At 35.5% G+C, this 20971-nt stretch overlaps 1 pseudogene; it reads left to right on the forward strand.

Moving 5' to 3' along the window:
- The first annotated feature begins 11602 nt into the window (after positions 1-11602).
- Positions 11603-11768, forward strand: LOC118574950 (annotated as a pseudogene).
- Positions 11769-20971: the final 9203 nt, after the last annotated feature.

Here is a 20971-nt window from a genome sequence, read left to right on the forward strand (position 1 = left end):
GGCAAAATTAAAGAAGATACCATATCTATTGTATGTTTGTGAGTCTAAGGTTTCATATCTAATTCATCTTTTATCATAACTAAGAAAAATTATAACTATTGAATCTTCTATTGGTGAAATTATTAAGGCTACTCCACAGAGTTAAAAGGGATGTTTATTTTGTGGGGTAACTTACAAATGAAGGGATAGGTTGCAGGGTCTGGGAAAGGTATGGTGCAGTCCAGGTGGTGTTTTCTGGAGAACTCTGCTCAGTCTACCTCCAGCATCCAGGGTCCTGGAACCAAGAGAAGCCTCTCCTCTCAATCCTGGGTCTTCAGCATACTCCCTCAGCCCTGTCTTGTAGGTGTGACCATTACTGAAGCCTCAATGGGTGTTGGAACTTCCAGGCCAAGGTTGAATGGCTACCCACTACATCTCCCCCTTTTGTCTAAATAAGAAGGTTCTAACATAATACAAGACTATATACAAAAAAAGGTTATCAAATATTGTCCAGGAGTAATGAGGGATAATGACCTAGATAAGTTGGAATTACAATCATGCAAATAATATAAAGCAAAAAAACACATATTAAAATCCAGGGAAGTCTAGAGCGTGGGTAGGTGGTGTGTTACAAAGATCATTCCAAAAGTTATCCTATCCTAAAGAACCTAAGTCTAATATTTAATATGGTATATCTAAGATAATATATATATATGTATGTATGTATGTGTATATATATATATATATATATATATATATATATATATATATAAAATAATAATTTGTAACTATAACTGTTAGCCTTCAACCTCATCAAAGAACTGAGAAGGAATATAATAATACCTGAGAAATGGGAGAAGGATGCAAGCAACTTTAGGGAGTCTTGCAAGAGTAGACAGAGACAGCTGGCAGCCTGGACAGTCACCTAATGTTTCTCAGCATTGTTGGTGCATTCAAATTTGCTACAGGCCTAGAGTATCTGACAGACCATTTTCAGAAGCAGGAATTCTGAAAGACCATCTTACCCTGTCTTGGCAAAGTACAGTGGTCGCTTTCCTTGTATCCGCTTGTCCATAAATGACAGCATTTGGACTGTCAGCAGTTGAGGCAAGGGCAGTTCTTTGCACAGTAGGCCATTTTGTGCCAAGAAGACAAACTTCCAAATGAAAATGTCTTAGAAGCCCGACATTCTCTTGGGATAAAATTGGTGCTGCCAGGAGCAATTGTGTCTCACGTCAATAGAATTCTAAGTTATTTAAATGCCATATTCTCTAGGTCCATTAAGTGTTTGAAGATTACCTGTCCATCCAACCTATGTATTTATAAATCTGGATAACCTAACTAACATAATTATAGAGATGACAAGCATAGGTGACAATAAATCTATAAGTCTTATCTACCTAAACAACCAAAGGACTAAGGCTTCATGTAAACAAGGCAAAGAGTCTGTATGCAAATGTATAGTAAAAGGACAATGACTTTAAAATTATGACAATACACAAAATATCTTTAACAGAGGTAGGAATATATAGTGCAATATGCAATATGATAATAGTCCTAAATATATTTCAGTATACAGAATATCTTAAACAGAAGTAAAACATACATACAGTATGAGAGATATAAATTTACATTTGTATCAATATACAAATATTTCAAATAAGAGTAAAAATATGTGTACATTATAACAAACATAGTTCTGTATTTGTATCAATATACAAATTATCTTAAACAGGAATATAAAAAGTTTGTATTTGTGTCAACATATAAGAATTCATAACAGTGCAAATTACAGTACAAATTATCTAAGGCTGTTATTTTACTAAATTTGTTTACTAATGTATATGATAGTCTACCATAATATCTTATACCTATCCATTCCATTTATTCTTTTTTCTTTCCTTAAGGAGAGTACTGAGTTTAATAGTTTCTTCCATCTCCAAACCTAGAACCATCATCCATAACCCTGAGAAATATGAAACTTTAGGGAGAAGGGGCGTCATTATCTTAGAATTGCTTCCTGCTTTTTAGTGGGTGATGGTATCTCTGTTGGGTATTGTGAGAAAGCTCAGACAGTTAAATCTCAGTTAGACTAACTGTAGATTCCACAGCAATTCTCAGAATAATGGGTAAGATTGTCTGAAGTTCTGGCAAGAAGTGTAGTATGATGATTATCATGGCATCATTCTGGATTGGATAGAGTTGTTGTTGTTGGGGCCCCATCTTCCTTCTGGAGACTTCAGAGATTGCTACTGGAAAAACTTATTTTTTATCAGAATGGAAGGTTTGGATTTAAAGATGACATGACATGTAAGAAAGGATTCCGAGGAATCAAGAGTAAGCATGGAGAGAATTAGAATCTTGAAGACAATGGTCCCTTATAGTTGGTTTCCTTCTGTCTCACATCAGAGGGCTCTTCTGATATGGGACTGAAGAAACTCTCAATCTTTTCTTTTATCAATATGCTTGAGTTTAAAGAAGGAGTGAGCCAATTCCATCTCTAAAGTCAACCTGCTTTAAATAAAAAAATAAATGTTTATTTTTCTGTCCCACACCAGAGGGCTCTTCTGATATGGGACATAAGAATCTTCACATTAATAGAACAATGACTTGATGACTAAATATGTTGAGCATTTTTGACATATATTTATTGATCATTTGTAGTTTTTCAACAGTTATACTTTATCCTAATTAACTCATTAATAACAAACATCACACAGCTAGTTTGAGAAAGACATTTAAGCACTTGTCCATTTGATTCATTTATATATTTATTAATTAGATCCCTTGTTAATTTTTAAAATATATATTTATTCTAGGTTGTTATCATGTCACATGTTATCATGTGACAAAGAAATAGGTGCCAAAGACATCTCTTGTTCTGTAGTTTTCCTTTTAAATCTGTTTGTTGTTTGCTTTACTGACCAGAAGATTTTACTTAATGCAATCTCATTTGTTACTTCTTGCTATTTATTTCCTGGAATATCAGTGTCCTACTGAGAACGTTCTTTCCTATACCTACAACTCAAAGTTTTTCCTTTTATCTTATCTTACTAGCTTAATTTTAAATTTTATATTGTTCTTTGCTCTACTTAAATTGCTGCTTGTATGAGTGGAAAGATTGGGATGTACTTTCTGCTTTGTACAAGTAGATATCCAGATTTTCCAGCACTGTGTTGAAGGTTAGCTCATTATTTAATCCTCTGGTATTTGTTGCTATTGTTCTTAATAAATGTAAAAACTTTAAAAATTTTTTTAAGATTTTTTTTTGTGTGTGTGTGTGTGTTTGAGTGACAGACACAGACAGAGACAGGGACAGAGACAGAAACACAAAGAGAGAGAGACAGAGAGAAGAGAATGGGAAATTCCTGAATTCTTGCCTTAATTTGGAAGTTGATGAATGTTGGACTCATGATGATTAATTTTTTGCTGTTATTTTGTTTCTTTCATTAATACAGTGCCATGTAGATAAGATTGACCTCAAACTTATTATGTAATTAAAAATCACCTTGAATTCTTGATTTTCTTCTTTTTATCTGCTTAGTGCTATGACAGCAGACCTGTGATACTCTGCCCAATTTTACACAGTGCTGGGGTTCCAAGGTAGGGTTTTCTGATTACTAGATTAAGACTCTTTAAACTAAACTATATTTATAGCCAATGGTTGGCCTTATTAATTTGATGGAATTCATAATCAACCTAGGAGAAACAACTCTAGGTGTTTCTATGAGGCCATTTCTATAGGATTTACTGCAGGGGGCAAACATATCCTAAAAGTTGGTGGCACATTTTAAAGAGTCTTTTATAAAGACTCCCCAAAGAAAAAACAGTATCCTTGGCCTGTCTTCTCTACTTCTAGATAAAATATGCTTATTGTTGCTATGCTCATCTTCTGCTGATAACAGATTCCAGCTTCACTGGAGTTCTGCTGTGCTGAATATCAGCAGTTCTCCAGGAAATCTCTAGGACTCCAGCAATGGATTTGGACTGCTGATGTAGCCAACTTTATGGAACAAACAGCAACTGGGTTCTCTGTGTCTCCATCATGCAAGTGACCATTGCTGGACTACACAATCCTCATCATGTAAGCCAGCATTTAAAACATATATTCGTGTTGTTCAGTTCCCCTAGTGAATGCTGCCTAATATATTTGGGATTTTTAAAAAAACTTTTGAAATATAAATTCCCTATCAGATACATTATTTACAAATATTTTCTATGATATTATTTTTGATTTTTCACTCTGCTAGTAGTGTCTTTTTGTTTTGTTCTGTTTTGTTTTGAGAAGGTCTCATGCAGCCCAGGCTGGCCTCATACTCACTATGAGAATGACATTAAGCTCCTGACCCTTCAGTCTCTACATCCTGAGTGCTAGAATTATACTTATCTTGATAATATTCTTGGATTCATCAAGGATTTAGATTTTTTTATAGAGTTCAGCTTATTTTTTTCTATAGCTATTTATACTTTTGATGCTATACCCAAGATTCCAATGCTAAATGTAAAATTATAAACATTTCCCTCCATTAACAATTTTATGAATTTAGAACTATATATAGTTTTTATTCAGTTTGAATTACAGGTTTTATGGATGAAAAAAATGTACTCTATTTTAGAAAATTACTTTTAAATATTCTAATGTTTAAACAGTTATGTGCTCACTCTCATGTTCAGTACATTCCATCTTGAAAAGCTAGTCATCTCCAACTGGGAAGCTTAAAAAATGATATACATAAAGGTAAATATTTATTTCATTTTAACTTCTAAGGTCACAGAGATAAACTCTGTACCAAAGCCATATAAGTATTGTTTTCCACATATTTTGCTTTTTTTCCTGCTTTTTATTTTGCTAGTATTGAAGAATTCTTTTTTAATTAATTATAATTTTGCTTGGGTCCTTTTTTTGTTCTTTGTTTGTATATTTGTCTTACACTATCTTCATTTTATTCAGCTGAACAATTTTTGAAAGATATATAATAGGAAACTATTTAGTTATTTGCAAAATTCTGAACATAACAAATATATAATCTTGATCATAAAGAGCAGATGAATGAGTAAAGTGTCTTATAAATTCAAAGAAGGAAAGAAAAAATCAAGAGACCATAGTTGGGATAAAGAAGACAAATTAGTTTCAGTATCTTTAAGAGGTCATAGCAATGTGGATGGGCTGGATATATGGTTCATCCAGTTAAATTGAACTTCAGGAGACATGAAATAAGCACTAATGGTAGCATTCAGTAGCAACAGTATAAATCAACATTTCAAAGCATGACACCTTATGTGTGTGTGTGTGTGTGTGTGTGTGTGTAAGCACATGTGTGAGCACACACGCGCACAGTGCATGCACAAGCATTTTCTTGTTTTTATGGATTTTTATTTGTTTTTGAGGGATAGTTCTGTGTTTCTTTGATTTAAAGAAAGAAAGAACATAAAGTCAGTATATAGAGAGATGAGGAAGATCTGCAGTAAATGGTGTGAATCATATCAAAATATATGGTAAATATTTTTAAATAAAATATGACACTTAACACATTAAAGGATACACATATATTCGTATATTTGACATTCAATGAACTAATTTTCCATGTTTGGAAACTGTTTTTCAAATGTAAGTAGTATCTATCTCCTAAGAAATGGATGAAGATGAAATAACAAATAGAAATCACCTAACAAGGGTATTTACTAGATGTCAAATAGTATTTACTCTCTACCATTTATATTTTATATCTCCTTAAATATTTTCAAAATTTCAATCTTTTAACTTTCTTGAAAGATAGAAAGAATGGTATGCTGTTTTTCAGAATTCTCAGTCTATGAAACTGTGCAACTCACTCAGTTTAGAATTCAGAATAGAAGAAGAATTTTGCTTCTAATACAGACAGGTTTCCTTTTATCAGACAACACATATGTAAGTTTAACATTTCTTACTGCTTAATGTGTCAAGAATTTCAATGAAGTTTATTGCTGATTCCTATAATATAATCACTTACAGGACTGTTTGAAGCCTTTCAAACTATTATCTCAAAGTTAGTGCATATATTCGCTTTCTTTTTATTTTCAAAACATAATGTACCAAGATAGCATTACTGATAGTATACACAAGCCATACTTGGAAATAATTGAGATAACAGTGAGTATATTTAGAATTTTTATGGTCTATGAGATTGAACCTACTAAGTGTGTATCACTGAGCTGTATGCCCAGCTCAGAAGATAAATATTAACAACAGAAACAGCAGAAGTAATGGTATTTGAAATGAGATAGTTCAAATGGAAATTTAAAATAGTTAGATAATCAATTTTAATTATTTTTGCTAAAGAGAGATAAAGAGGAGGGAAAGGTTTATTCAAAATACTCAGGTAGTCAATTTCTATTGGTTAAATACTTGACTTCATTATATATCTAGTGTTACACTGTTGATAATTTAGTACCAGCTACTTCTGGTACTAAATCATTCATAATTTGCCTTTATTGTGTTCATGGTTTATAATTCTTTATGTCTAACTGATCTCCTTTCCTTCAGCAACAGAATATTTAGATTATTTGATTATGTTCCAGGTACTATAATATACCTGGAATAAAATGCTAAAGAAAACCACTACATATTCCTAGCAACATCAGTCTTAAGGCCTAAAGTAAATTTAGAATAAAAATACAGTCAAACAAATGATAAATGTTGGGGTTGGGGATTTAGCTCAGTGGTAGAGCGCTTGCCTAGCAAGTGCAAGGCCCTGGATTCGATCCTCAGCTCCATAAAATAAAAAAAAAAGCATCAAACAAATGAAAAATGTTGTAGGAAATGCATAGAAATGTCTAATGCTGCATAATAAAATAAGAATAATATATGATATTACTATATAATAGCATAGTCCAATAATAAGAATCTGTTCTGTTTTTTAGCATTTTGTTCCATGTATATTATAGTGCCTGGTACATGAATATAACTTAAGATGTATTTAATTGATTGATAGGATTAATTCATAAATACATTTTCTAAAATATGCTATATTGGTAATCAGCATTTATAAAATAATTTATATAATGTAAAATATAAAGTTTATATTTACTATATATCTTAATACTTTTGATGAGTAATCTAGTAACCCATTATAAGAAACATCTGTGCCTGGAGAGATGTCTCAGTGGTCAAGAGAATGGACTGCTCTTTCAGAGGACCTGAGTTCAGATACAAGTACTCATGTTGGTCAGCTCTCAACCATCTGTGACTGTATTTCCAGGGGTATCCATTGTCACTGCCCTCTGTAGGTACTTGTGGTCATTCAGACATGCTTACACACAAACATAGACTCTATACATAATTTTTAAAAAATAATCTTAAGTTATAAAACCTTTATTTCATATGGTCACTGTTACTGTTCTATGCCCAAATGCTGAAATTAACATTTAAGACAATAAGAAAATCATCCAAATTTCCACAATACATAATAGGAAAAGGAATAGAAGCAAGAGCATCTGACTTTTAGGCACTATAGTTCAATGGAAAATAATTGGGAAGAGCGTCTATTGCCTGTCAACAGGTTACTGATAAATCATTTCATAGCTCTTCATTGACTAGCCCAAGATATTACAAGTTAATAAATAAGAAAAAAAGAAATGTTTTATGTGGATATGTAAGTAGTTGGTAATGGTTTCAAGTCTTTAACAATGTTTTTCTAATGACTCAATGGAAGCCAAAAAAATAAATCTTGAAAGCCAGTGTCAGACATGATCAAAGGATAATATATCAGTCAGAGTGCTGGCAAAAAAAACAAACAAACAGTGGATGAGTTCAAATAATTCAAGGGGGCTTTAATAAAAGTGCTTTTTACAAATTAGTCAGCAATTCATAAAAATAAACAGAAGTCATGGTGTGGGATTTTGGTATTCAGTAACATGAGAGTGGTGATGAGAGAGGAGATTAACTCTTTAGACATAAAAGGGCATGAAGAAGAATGGCTCATGGGTACAGAATACCATGGATAGTATAGAGACATCAGCCTGACAGGAGCTATAACTTCTCATTAAGGGATATATTCAGCTTATGAAGTCTGCAAGAAAAACTAAACAAAAGACTAAATATGTCACTAATACTGTCCCCAGTCTCTCTCGTCTTCTCCCAGGGCTCCTTATTTATTAGTGAAGCAAAATCCCAGAGGACAAAGTGGTATTTTTCATGTTATCTATACATGTTAGTCGCTGAAAGTGATAGTAGGTAGAGCACAGATGTGAAAGAAAAGAGAGATATCCAGTATAGACATAAAGAGAGAGGTTTTCTCTTATAACATTCATAAAATCCATTTAAAAACTGCATCACTTTTTCCCATGTGTAAAATCAGCTCTGACTTTTGGGGTCACCTTATATATCAGACTCACTTCTGTCAATAAGGACACAGTAATAAAGATGGAGGTCAAGGCTTGAAATGTTAACACATTATGTTCCAATAAATACTCCCCTATAATTCAAACCTTTCTAAGTATATTTGAATGATTCTATGCTCTATTTATTTGAATTTCTGAAAGACAGGGGAAGCATTGAGCTTTACAAGAGAGATGCTACTGAAATTCAAGGTATTAGTCTAGTTTTCATGTAATGATTCTGTTTTCCATTTGCCTTCTGGTCTAAGGTGAATTGAATATACATAGATAAAACTACTCCTCTGCTCAGCTCCCACACTATTTGGTGTGTTCTGCAATAGCTCTGTTAATATATAACTTTTTATCCAATCTGAAAGCACAAAGGAAGTTCCATCCTTAAATCTTTGTCATACACCAAAGCTGCCTTTTGCTTGCTGAACACAGTAAAACTGTTTTGTATAAATTAAATTGGCTGATGGCTTTTCATGCTCTGCTAGATCATTCTCTGTTATGAGTGCCAGTTTTAACACCTGGAAAATGAGAACAGATATTATCAGACATTAATGAAAGTTTCACCCCTTAAATCTCTAATATGCAGATGAATATTTACTCCATGTCTACAAAGTGCTGGAATCTGAAACATTCCATCTTGATTAGTCCTCAATTTATTCTGCTGTATTTTATATCACTGAAATTAATAATGCCAATAATTGTATAATCAAGCAAGAATACTGATAATAGCTGTCAAGCATAACATTTTGGAAAGGTTGACTGAGTAAAGATGAGGATATAACACTAAGGATATAAAGCCATTATTGCAGATAAAATAAAATGTGAATTTAGAAATTTCAAACCCAAGTATTTCAAAGAAAAATTATCAAGAAAAACCCCAGACTTCCTAATAATGTAATTTTATTATTAATTAAACATAATCATACCTCAGTAAGCTATACATCTAACCTTTTAATTGCATTTAAAATACATCCTGGAAAGAGACAATGATGCTGAAACAGATATGATATTTTACATGAACTGTCACAAGAGAGAATCATATTGCTTATAAGGTCTGCCTTTCAAGGATCGCAAAGTTATAAATAGAGCAGAAAAACTGAATAACATACAGGTTAGGATAATCAGTAATTAGACAACTTCAAGTTTTTGTCTTTGCTAGCTTCCTGGATGTGACATATTGCCTAAATCTTTGAGTCTGCTTATCTGTTCAGCTAGGATGCCAATATCTACCATCTTAAAATGCCATGCAGATTAGAAATTTTTCTGGTCAAATAACGTGTATCATAATGTCTGGTACATAGCAAATGCTTAGTGGAAGACTATTGTCATGTTTCAATACTAAGGTAATTCACAGCTTGTATCTAATTTACAATACATAATCACTTTTCAATTGATGTACTTTACTGCCTATTTCATGGATAAGAGGAGATTTAAAAAATTAAGACTTTACTGTTACTTCAAAAAAAACAAAACAGAAGGAATGATAGAAATTTATTGTAAATTTTTCATTGTATTACTTAGGAAATTTGTTAAAATTATTAAAGATGCTCATTAAGCAAATCAATAAAAGCACTATATGTAAGACTATACTTTCAGGGATCATTTCATTTTTCTTTCTTTCTCCTTTTTCATTTATTACATTTGTGTTTTAATTTTACACATCAACCATGGATTCCATGTCCTCCTCCCTCCTGCCCCACACCCACCTTCCTTCCAGCCCCTCCCCTCCCTTCCCATCTCCTCCAGGGCCAAGACTCCCCTGGGGATTCATTTAAACCTGGAGGATTCAGTACAGGCAGGTCCAGTCCCCTCCTTCCAGGCTGAGCAAAGTGTCCCTGTGTAAGCCCAAGGTTCCAAACAGCCAGCTCATGCACTAAGGACAGGTCTGGGCCCACTGCCTGAGTGCCTCCCAAACAGTTCAAGCTATTCAATTATCTCACTTATCCAGAGGGCCTGATCCAGCTGGGGGCTCCACAGCCTTTGGTTCATAATTCATGTGCTTCCATTCATTTGGCTATTTGTCCTGGTGTTTTCCAGTCTTGGTCTCAACAATTCATGCTCTTACAGTCCCTCCTCTTTCTCAACAATTGGACACCTGGAGCTCCACCTGGGGCCTGGCAGAGGATCTCTGAATCCACTTCCATCAGTTATTGGATGAGAGTTCCAGCACGAACGTTAGGGTGTTTGGCCATCTGATCACCAGATTAGGTCAGATCAGGCTTTCTCTTTGACCATTGTCAGCAGTATACAGAGGAAGTATCATTGTGGATTTCTGGGGACCTCTTCAGCACTCTGCCTATTCCTGTTCTCATGTGATCATCATTTATCATGGCCTGTTATTCCTTTCTGTTCTTGATCCAGCTGGGATATCCTGCTCCCCTAAGCTCTCTTTCCCTCAAACCTTGCCCTTCATTACTCCCACTGTCATCCAGGTTGTTCATGTAGATCTCATCCATTTCTCTTTCATTGGGCGATCCCTGTGTCTTTCCTAGGGTCTCGTTTTCTAGGTAGCCTCCCTGGAGTTGTGTAGCAGTCTAGTCATATTTGTTTTGCCTCTAGTATCCTACCATGAGTGAGTACATACCATGTTTGTCCTTCTGAGTCTGGGTTACCTCACTCAGGATGATTTTTTTTCTAGATCCATCCATTTGCCTGCAAACCTCATCATGTCATTGTTTTTCTCTGCTGAGTAGTACTCCATTGTTTATATGTACCATATTTTCTGTATCCATTCTTCAGTTGAAGGGCATCTAGGTTGTTTCCAGGTTCTGGCTATTAGAAGCAATGCTGATATGAACATAGCTGAGCAAATGCCCTTGTAGTATGATTGAGAATTCCTTGGGTATATGCCCAAGAGTGCTACTGCTGGGTCTTGGGGGAGATGGATTTCCAATTTTCTAAGGAAGCACCATATTGAGTTCCAAAGTGGCTGTACAAGCTTGCATTCCCACCAGCAGTGGAGGAGAGTTCCCCTTGCTCCACATCCTCTCCATCATAAGCTGTCTTCTGTATTTTTGATCTTAGCCATTCTGACAGGTGTAAGGTGGTATCTCAGTGTCGTTTTGATTTGCATTTCCCCGATAATTAGGGATGTTGAGCAATTCCTTAAATGTATTTCAGCCATTTCAATTTCTTCTGCTGAGGATTCTCTGTTTAGTTTATAGCCCATTTCTTAATTGCACTGTTGGGCATTTTGTTGTCTAATTTCTGGAGTTCTTTATACATTCTGGATATCAGCCCTCTGTCAGATGTGGGGTTGTTCGTTACTAGAGAAGTTTCTCTGACTGTGTAGAGCACCCAAAACCATGAGGAGGAGGTAGAACATTCTCCTCTGAGTTGTTTTCTGCAACTTCTACTTGCCATTGATTATCATTCTTCTCTCCCTTGGGAGAGTGAGAGGGGGAGAATGCAGTCTCAGTGGTTAAAAAAAAAGCACTATAAGTACATTAAAGACACATATATTACAATTTTATTTAATTGGAGTTTCTTTATAATAGTATACTTTGGCTCTATTCCTTTGTTTTATTTGTTTTTACCTATTCTTAATCATTAGTTTTTGTTTTAGTTTATTTTACTAATATCCCTTAGAAGCCAGTTAATTTTCTGAGAGAAAGAATCTGTGAGGAATCTGGATGGGAGAGGAGGTAGGGGAGAATTGGGAGGAATAGAGGGGTAGAAAATCATAGTCAGGGTATATTATTTGAGAAAAGAGTCTATTTTCTATCTTTTTAAAAATTTTCCATTTTATGTAATATAGATTCTTTTTTCATTAAATATAGCCTAACAGCAAAATGAGTATGTAATGGCAGAACTGATCTACAAGTATAGCAGAATATTATGAGTCACTTTATTTTACTTTATTTTTTCTTTATACTGGTAGTATATAGTTTTACCATAGGGCTTTGGACTATCTAGTATTTGGTTCTTGTACACCCAAGCACTGTCTTTTATGGGTTCCATCTCAGGAATGGGCCTTCAGTAAATCAGATATCAGTCATTTACTTCCACAAGGTTTGTTCCACCATTGCAGTAGCATATTTCATGGATGAGACAGATTGTAGATTAAAAGTTTTACAGTTGGTTTGGTATTTACATTTCTCTTTTGGTAGCCTTCAGAGTGCTTTTCCATGCCAAAGGCACTAGAACATGAGGGTGAATGTTCTATTAGGCACTAGCTTAACCAGTCCACTTTTAGTGAGTTGTGTTGGTGTTCTTTTCACCAATGGACCCTTGCTGTCAGTTTATGGAGAGCAACCTATTGTCTTGGGAAAAACCTGGGTTGTTCAGGAATTTCCATGGGACCCTTACAGCCAACAGCACAATTGTAAGAAACCCAGTCCAAGTACTGGAAGCTTCATTTGTTAACATGAGATAGACAGTTGGGATTCCATGTCCCCCATTATTTGAGACTTCATTAGGATGGTATTCATATAAGAAATTTTCACTGTAGTAGTTTTCCACACCACCCCTCAAATGCCTTACTATTCTAGTTGTCTCATCCCTCATTCCCTCCCTCAATCCTATCTTCCCTCTCCCTTCCCACCTGATCCTCGAGTTCTCATCTGCCACTCCCCAGCCTGCTGCAGTCCACTGTAAAATCTGTTCGATTTCCACCTAGAGAAAGATCCATTTGTTCTTCCAAGTCCATTCCTCTGTGCCATTCCATCTACGGTTCTGTGGATTATATCTTGGTTATCATTTATGTAATGACTGATATCCAGATATAAATGAATATACACCATATTTATCTTTTGGGGTCTAGGTTACCTCACTCAGGATGATTTTTTTTCCCTAGTTCCACGCATTTGCTTGAGAATTCATGATTCCATTATTTTTTCAAAAGCCCGAGTAATAATCTATTGTGTAAATACACCACATTTTCTCTTGCTTTTATTCTGTTGATTGATATCTATACTATTTCCCATTTCTGGGTATTATGACTAGAGCAGAAATGAAGGTGTTTAACCAAGTATCCTTGTGGTAGGATGTTGCCAAAGAGTGGTATAGCTGTATCTGAAGAATATTAACTCTCAGTATTTAGGAGAACTGCCATATTGATTTCCATAGTGGCGGTATAAGTTCTCACTCCCACCAGGAATGGATGGATGGTCCCCTTTTCCAAATCCTCATCAGCATTAGCTGTCACTTGTGTTTATGATCTTAGCTATTCTAACAGTTGTAAGATGGAATACCAAAGTAGATTTGATTTGCATTTCCCTAATGATAAAGAATGTTTAACATTTCTTTAAGTGGTCCTCAGCCATTTGATAATCTTCTAATGAGAATTCTCTGTACCCCATTTTTAAATTGGGTTGTTTGCTTGTTGATGTCTAGGTTCTTGAATTATTTACATATTTTGGACATTAGCACTCTAGAATAGACAATACCAAAATTCCTAAAATTGTTTTACACAGTATGATCAAAAGGAACATCATCCAACTCTTTCAATGAGGCTACAGTTACCCCGATACACAAACCACACAAAGAAGCAACAAAGAAAGACAGTCACAGACCAGTCTCCCTCATTAATATTGATGTAATACTAGTCAATAAAATATTGGCAAACTGAATCCAAGAACACATCAAAAATCATCCAGCATGATCAAGTAGGTTTTTTCCCAGAGATGCAAGTATGGTTCAACATACAAAACTCTCTTGATGTAACACTCCATATAAACAAACTGAAAGAAAAAACAAACAAACATGATCATCTCATTACATGCTGATAAAGCCTTTGACAAAATCCAACACCCCTTCATAAAAAAGTCTTGAAGAGATCAGGAATATAAGGAACATACCTAAACATGATAAAGAAAATTTACAGCAAAAGAACAGCCAACATCAAAGTAAGTGGAGAGAAACTCAAAGCAATTTCACTAATATCAGGAATAAGACAAGACTGTCCACTCTCTCCATATCTATTCAATATAGTACTTAAAGTTCTAGCTAGACTAATAAGACAACGCAAGGAGATAAAGAGGACACAAATTGAAAAGGAAGAAGTGAAACTTTCACTATTTGCAAATGATATGATAGTATGCATAAATGACATATAAATTCTACCAGGAAACTCCTCTAGCTGATAAACACTTTCTATAATGTGGCAGGACACAATATTAACTAAAAAGAAAATCAGTAGCCTACCTATATACAAATGATAAATGGACAGATAAACAAATCAGAGAAACATCTCCCTTTACAATAACACCAAATAATAGAAAATACGTTGGTGTAACTCTAACTATACAAGTGAAAGACCTGTATGATGAGAACTTCAAGATTTTAAAGAAGAAAATTGAAGAAGATATCAGAAAATCTAGACATCACCAATGCTCACAGATAGGTAGGATTAACATAGTAAAACTGACAATCTTACCAAAAGCAATCTACAGATTCTGTGCAATCCCGATGGAAATCACAACTCAATTCTTCACAGACCTGAAAGAACAATATTCAAAATTATCGGAAAACCAAGAAACCCAGGAGAGGTAAAACTACCCTGTACAATAAAGAAACTTCCAGTGCCTTTACCATCCCTGACTTCAAGCTCTACTATGGAACTATAGTAATAAAATCAGCTTGGTAATAGCATAAAAACAGATGTGTGAATCAATGAAATAGAGTTGAAATCACTGACATTAATCCATACACCTATGAACGCCTAATTTTTGACAAAGAAGCCAAAACCATGCAATGGAAAAAAAAGGAAGCATCTTCAACAAATGGTGTTAACATAACTGGATGTCAGGATGTAGAAGATTGCAAATAGATCCATATCTATCACTATGCACAAAACTCAAGTCCAAGTGGTTCAAAGACCTCAACATAAATCTAGCTACACTGAACCTGATAGAAAAGAAAGTAGGATGTAGCATAGAATACATTGGCACATGAGACCACTTCCTAAATATAACACCAGTAGCACAGAAACTGAGAGCAGCAATTAATAAATGTGACCTCCTGAAACTAAGAAGCTTCTGTACGTCAAAGAACATGGTAAATAAGAAAAATCGACAGCCTGAAGAATGGATAAAGATCTTAATCAAGCCCACATCTGATAGAGGGCCGAGTTCCAAAATACATGAAGAACTCAAGAAACAAGTCATCAAAATACTGAACAATATAATTTAAAAATGGGCTACAGATCTAAACAGAATTCTCAACAGAAGAATCTCAAAAGGCAAAAAGACATTTAAGGAATTTCTCAACATCCTTACTCATCAGGGAAATGCAAATCAAAATTATTCTGAGATAACATCTTACTTTCATAATGGCAAACATCAAAAACACTGATGACAGCTTAAGTAGGAGAGGATGTGGAGCAAGAGGAACACTCCTCAACTGTTAGTGGGTGTACAAACTTGCACAGCCACTTTGGAAATCAGTATGGCACTTTCTCAGAAAATTGGGAATCAATCTACCTCAAGATGCAATGATACTACTCTTGGCATATACACAAAGGATGCTCAATCATACCACAAGGACACTTGCTCAACTGTGTTTGTAGCAGCACTATTAGTAATAGCCCAAACCTGGAAACAACTTAGATTCCCCTCAACCAAAGAATGAATAAAGAAAATGTGTTACACATGGAGTGTTACTGGGCTGTAAAAGCAATGACTTCATGAAATTAAGAGGCAAATGGATGAAACTATAAAATATCACCCTGAGTGTGGTAACACAGACTCATAAAAACAAACATGGTATGTCCACACTCACAAAAGTATACTAGCTATAAAGCAAAGGATAATCAGACTACAACCCAGAGCTCCAGAGAAGCTAGGAATCACATTGGACCTTAAGAGGGACACACGAATCACAGTGTGAAGGGGAAATAGAAGAGATCTCCATAAGTAAACTGGAGATGGAGATGAGGGGGGACAATAGAGTGAAGGGGATGAGGTATGTGAACATGAGAGAACAGAATGGTCAAGCTGAGGGGGAATGGAGTAAGAGAGCAATGGAAGACATATCTTGATAAAGGAAGACATTATGGGGTAAGGGAGAAACCTGATGCTAAGGAAATTCCTAGGAATACACAAGGAGCAGCCCAGATTAGACTACTAGCAATAATGGAGATGGTTCCTGAATTGGTCTACCCCAGTAATCAGATTGGTGAATACCATAACTGTCATTATAGTGCCTTTATCCAGTAACTGATGGAAGCAGATGCAGAGATTCACAGCCAAGCATCAGGCTGAGCTCGAGAAATCCAGTCAAAGAGAGGGAAGAGGGACCATAGGAGCTAGTGGCAAGATCACGGTGGGGAAATCTACAGAGACAACCAACCTAAGCTCCTAGGAACTCATGAACATTATACCAACAGCTGTGTAACCTGTATGGGACAAGACTAGGCCCTCTGCATATGGAAGACAATTGTGTAGCATAGTCAGTTTGAGGGGCCCCTGGCCATGGGATCAGGATCTATCCCTGTTGCTTGGGCTGATGTTGTGGAATGTCCTGTATGTTGTGAATATGTGTTGCTATGATTGATTGATAAATAAAACACTGATTGGCCAGTAGCCAGGCAGTAAGTATAGGATAGGCAGGACAAACAGAGAAGAGAGGCTGGGATGTGGAAGCTGGGGGATATGCAAGCCTGTCATCCAGGAAGCAATATGTAAAGGGAACAGGTAAAGCCACAGAACATGTGACAACATATAGATTAACAGAAATGGGCTGAGTTAAGTGTAAGAGCTAATCAGTGGTAGGCCTGAGCTAATGGCCCAGCAGTTTAATTAATATAAGTTTCTGAGTGATTATTTTATAAGTGGTGCAGGGTCCGTGGTCCTGGGCAGGACTGGGGAAAAGTCAATAAGACAGATTCAGATCAAATAGTTTACAATATGTGTAAAAATGTATGTAGGCTTGAAAGAGAGAGCAAAAATATATACAGTTACATGTAGTTATATAAACAGATAGTTTAAAAAATAAAGTCATTAAAGAGACAATAAAGGTAATATAAAAATAAGCCATGTAAAGATGGATATTACACAGAGAATCTGGATTATGTTGTCTTTGTGATTCTTTTTTTTTTTGAGGTGAAAGTTTAAATTATTATTATTATTATTATTATTATTATTATTATTATGTGTTTTAATTTTATACATCAGCCATGGGTTCCCCTGTCCTCCCCCACCACCACCTTCCCCCCAGCCCCTCTCCTCCATTCCCATGTCATCCAGGACCAAGACACCCCTGAGGATTCATTTAAACCTGGTGGATTCAGTACAGGCAGGTCCTGTCCCCTCCTTCCAGGCTGAGCATGTGTCCCTGTGTAAGCCCAAGGTTCCAAACAGCCAGCTCGTAAAAGCTGTTGAGTTAAGCCAATATGTATATTTTAAAGGTACCTTGACTTCAAAATTTGGATGTAAGGATAGGTTGCTTTAAAAAAGAGGGTCTTTTTTTTTCTTTGCTTCCACAGAAAGCCAAAGGTTATGGATTTGTTCTAGATTAAGATATCACAGGTTTGATAAGCCAAGACCACCAAAAGATCTCTGATGACACCATGGCCCAGATGATCCAACATCCAGAACAGTTTCAAGGCAACTGGCTCAGACAATACACCCTCACAGACTACTCCATAATCCTAAAATTTCCTTCATGTCCCCATAAGATACACTGCTCCCCCTCCAGCAAAAAATAGTTTAAAAAGCTATGCACAAATTTCCAAATATAGCAAGCTGACTTTGGAGATGGACTTGACTCACTCCTTCTCTAAACACAAGCATATTCCAAAAGAAAAGTTTGAGAGATTCTTGTGTCCCATATCAAAAGAGCCCTCTATTGTGGGACAAAATAAAACCCAATATTTTTATTTAAAGCAGGTTGATTATAATTGTAACCTCTTTCTAAAAAGGGGGGTATAGTTTAGATATGATAGGATAAAAGGATAAATTAATAAACCTACTTTTAAGAGTAACAACTTGTTTTAAAACGTTTTACATTGCTATGAGTTTCAGTATATTGATACAAGTTTAAACTTAATTTTGTTATATTTTGTGTATATTTCTACTCTTGTTTAAGGTATTATGTTTATATAACTCATTTAAAATTATAATGAATTATTAAAATAGATTAATAATTAATCATCTATTATAATCATACTTGTAGCCATGTTAGTTAAATTTTATAGGTATACATAGATATATTTCAGATCAATAGGTAGTCTTCAAACACTTCAAAGACCTACAGGACATGGTATCTAAAATGTTTTAAAAGTTTAGACTTTCTGGACAATGAGACATGTCTTCTCCTGGCAGCACCAATTTACTTCAGAGAGGAGGATGGACATCAAAGACACTCCATATGGAGTTTATCTTCTTCTTGACAAACATAGCCATTTGGGCAAGAAATTGTTCTTGTCTGGACTGCTTATAAAAATGTATCAACTGGACATGCAGGAGCCATAGAAAGGTGACTACTGAACTTTGCTTGACAAAATGGTCTTTTGGATTCCTTCTTTGCACAGAAAACTGCCAGACATTCTACAGAACACAAAAAGTGACTGAGAGACTCTAGGCCTGTGGGCTAAAGACAGATGCCTCAATTTTACAAAAGAACATTGGATGACTGTTCAGGCTGTCAGCTGTCTTTGTTTACTCTTGCAAGACTCCCAAAAGTTGCTTGAATCCTTCTCCTTTTTTTCAGGTAATATTATATCCTTCTGAGGTCTTTGATGTAGTTAGACTAGAGAGTTATAATTTCCTTAGTTTTGATAAGAGATAAGTTAGATATAAAACTTTAGACTCACAAATATAAGATATATAGGATATCTTCTTTAATTTGGCCAAATACAAATAGACTAGATATTGTAACTTACTAGATAACTATCTTGTTATATGTAATTTTACTATGTTAAAGTTAAAATCTTCCTTTAAAAAAACAGAAAAGTGGAAGTGCTGTGAGATGTCCTGTATGTTGTGAATACATATTGCTATGATTGATTGATAAATAAAACACTGATTGGCCAACAGCCAGTCAGGAATTATAGGATAGGCAGGACAAACAGAGAAGAGAAGGTGAGAGGTGGAAGTTGGGAGATTTGCCAGCCTGCCATCCAGGGTGCAACATGTAAAGGCAACAAGTTAAGCCATGGAACACATGGTGACATATAGATGAACAGAAATGGGCTGAGTTAAGTGTAAGAGCTAGTCCGTGGTAGGCCTGAGATAATGGCCCAGCAGTTTAATTAATATAAGTTTCTCAGTGACTACTTTAAGTGCTTGCAGGATCCATGGTGTTGTGCAGGACTGGAGAAAACTCCAGCTACAGGATTGCCCAACCTTGATGTAGAGGGGAGAGCCTTGGTCCTGCAACAACAGAATGTACCAGGCTTTGCTGACTCCCTATGAGAGGCCTTACATTTTTGGAGGATGTGATGGGGATGGGTCAGAGGAGGAAGGCTGGTTGGGAGTGGGAGGAGGGAGGAGGGGGGATCTGTAGTTGGTATGTAAAATGAATAAAAAATTTAAATAAAAAATATGTTCACAAAAAAATAGTTGCTATGGTCATGGTGTCTCTTCTCAGCAAAAGAAATGCTAAGACAGAAGTTGATACAAGCAGTGGGGAATTGCTTTGATAGGCTGAAACATGTTTTTGTTTGGAATAATAAGTTGTTTTTAAGTTTGCGTTAGGAAAGATCTGCTTAATGGGCCATACTAGTAGGAACATGGAAAACAGTGGTGCTAAGAGTTATTTAAACAATAGGGTGCTGGTTCAAGAGGTTTCAGAGAAGAAGAACATTAATATCCGACCTAGATATCATTCTTGTGATATTTTGGTGAAAAATGTGGCTATGTTTTTTCTTTGTCTACAGTTTGCATGAGACTAAAGCAAAGAGTTTTAGATTAATTTAATTAGTGGAGGAAATCTCAAAATATCCTAGTTTAGATTCTGTTGAGTGGTTATTAGTGGTAACTAATGAAGATTTGTAATGTAAAGGAGCAAGCTGAGAAAGAAAAATATAAAATTTACAATTTGAAGAGAAAAGGAGCACCAGGAAGTTGAGTGGAGAGACATCTTGTATTCAAGGAGAGAAACAGATTAAGAAATGGAATAAAGGAAGTGGTAGGCACAGGGCAAGATCCTACCACCTTAGTTTTCAACTTGTGAAAGGGAATTTAAGAAAAGATTAGTGCCAGGTGTGGTTGTACCGGTCATTAATCCCAGCAATCTAGAGGTAGATGAAGGAGGATCTCTGAATTTGAGGGCAGCCTGGTTTACAAATCCAGTTTTGGACTTTTAAAAACTGTTGAGATTGTTATAGACAATGGGGACTTTTGAAATTGGAATGAAGTCATTATTGCATTATGACACGGCTATAATCCTTTGGGTGCCAGGGAGTAGAATGTTGTGGTTTAAAAGAAAATAATACCCAAAGAGAGTGGCACTATTAGAAGGAGTGAATTTGTTGGAATAAGTATGTCCTTATGGAGGAATTATGTCACTGAGGGCAGGCATTGAGGTCTCCTATTCTCAAGATACTGCTCAGTATAACATACCACTTTCTGTTGCTTGCTAGTCAAGATATAGAGCACCCAGCTACTTCCCCAGCACCATTTTTACCTGTCTACCATGATGTCACACAATGATGATAATGGATAATGGACTAAACCACTAAAAA

The sequence above is a fragment of the Onychomys torridus genome, chromosome X, assembly GCF_903995425.1.
Source record: "Onychomys torridus chromosome X, mOncTor1.1, whole genome shotgun sequence".
NCBI classification, from domain to species: Eukaryota; Metazoa; Chordata; class Mammalia; order Rodentia; family Cricetidae; genus Onychomys; species Onychomys torridus.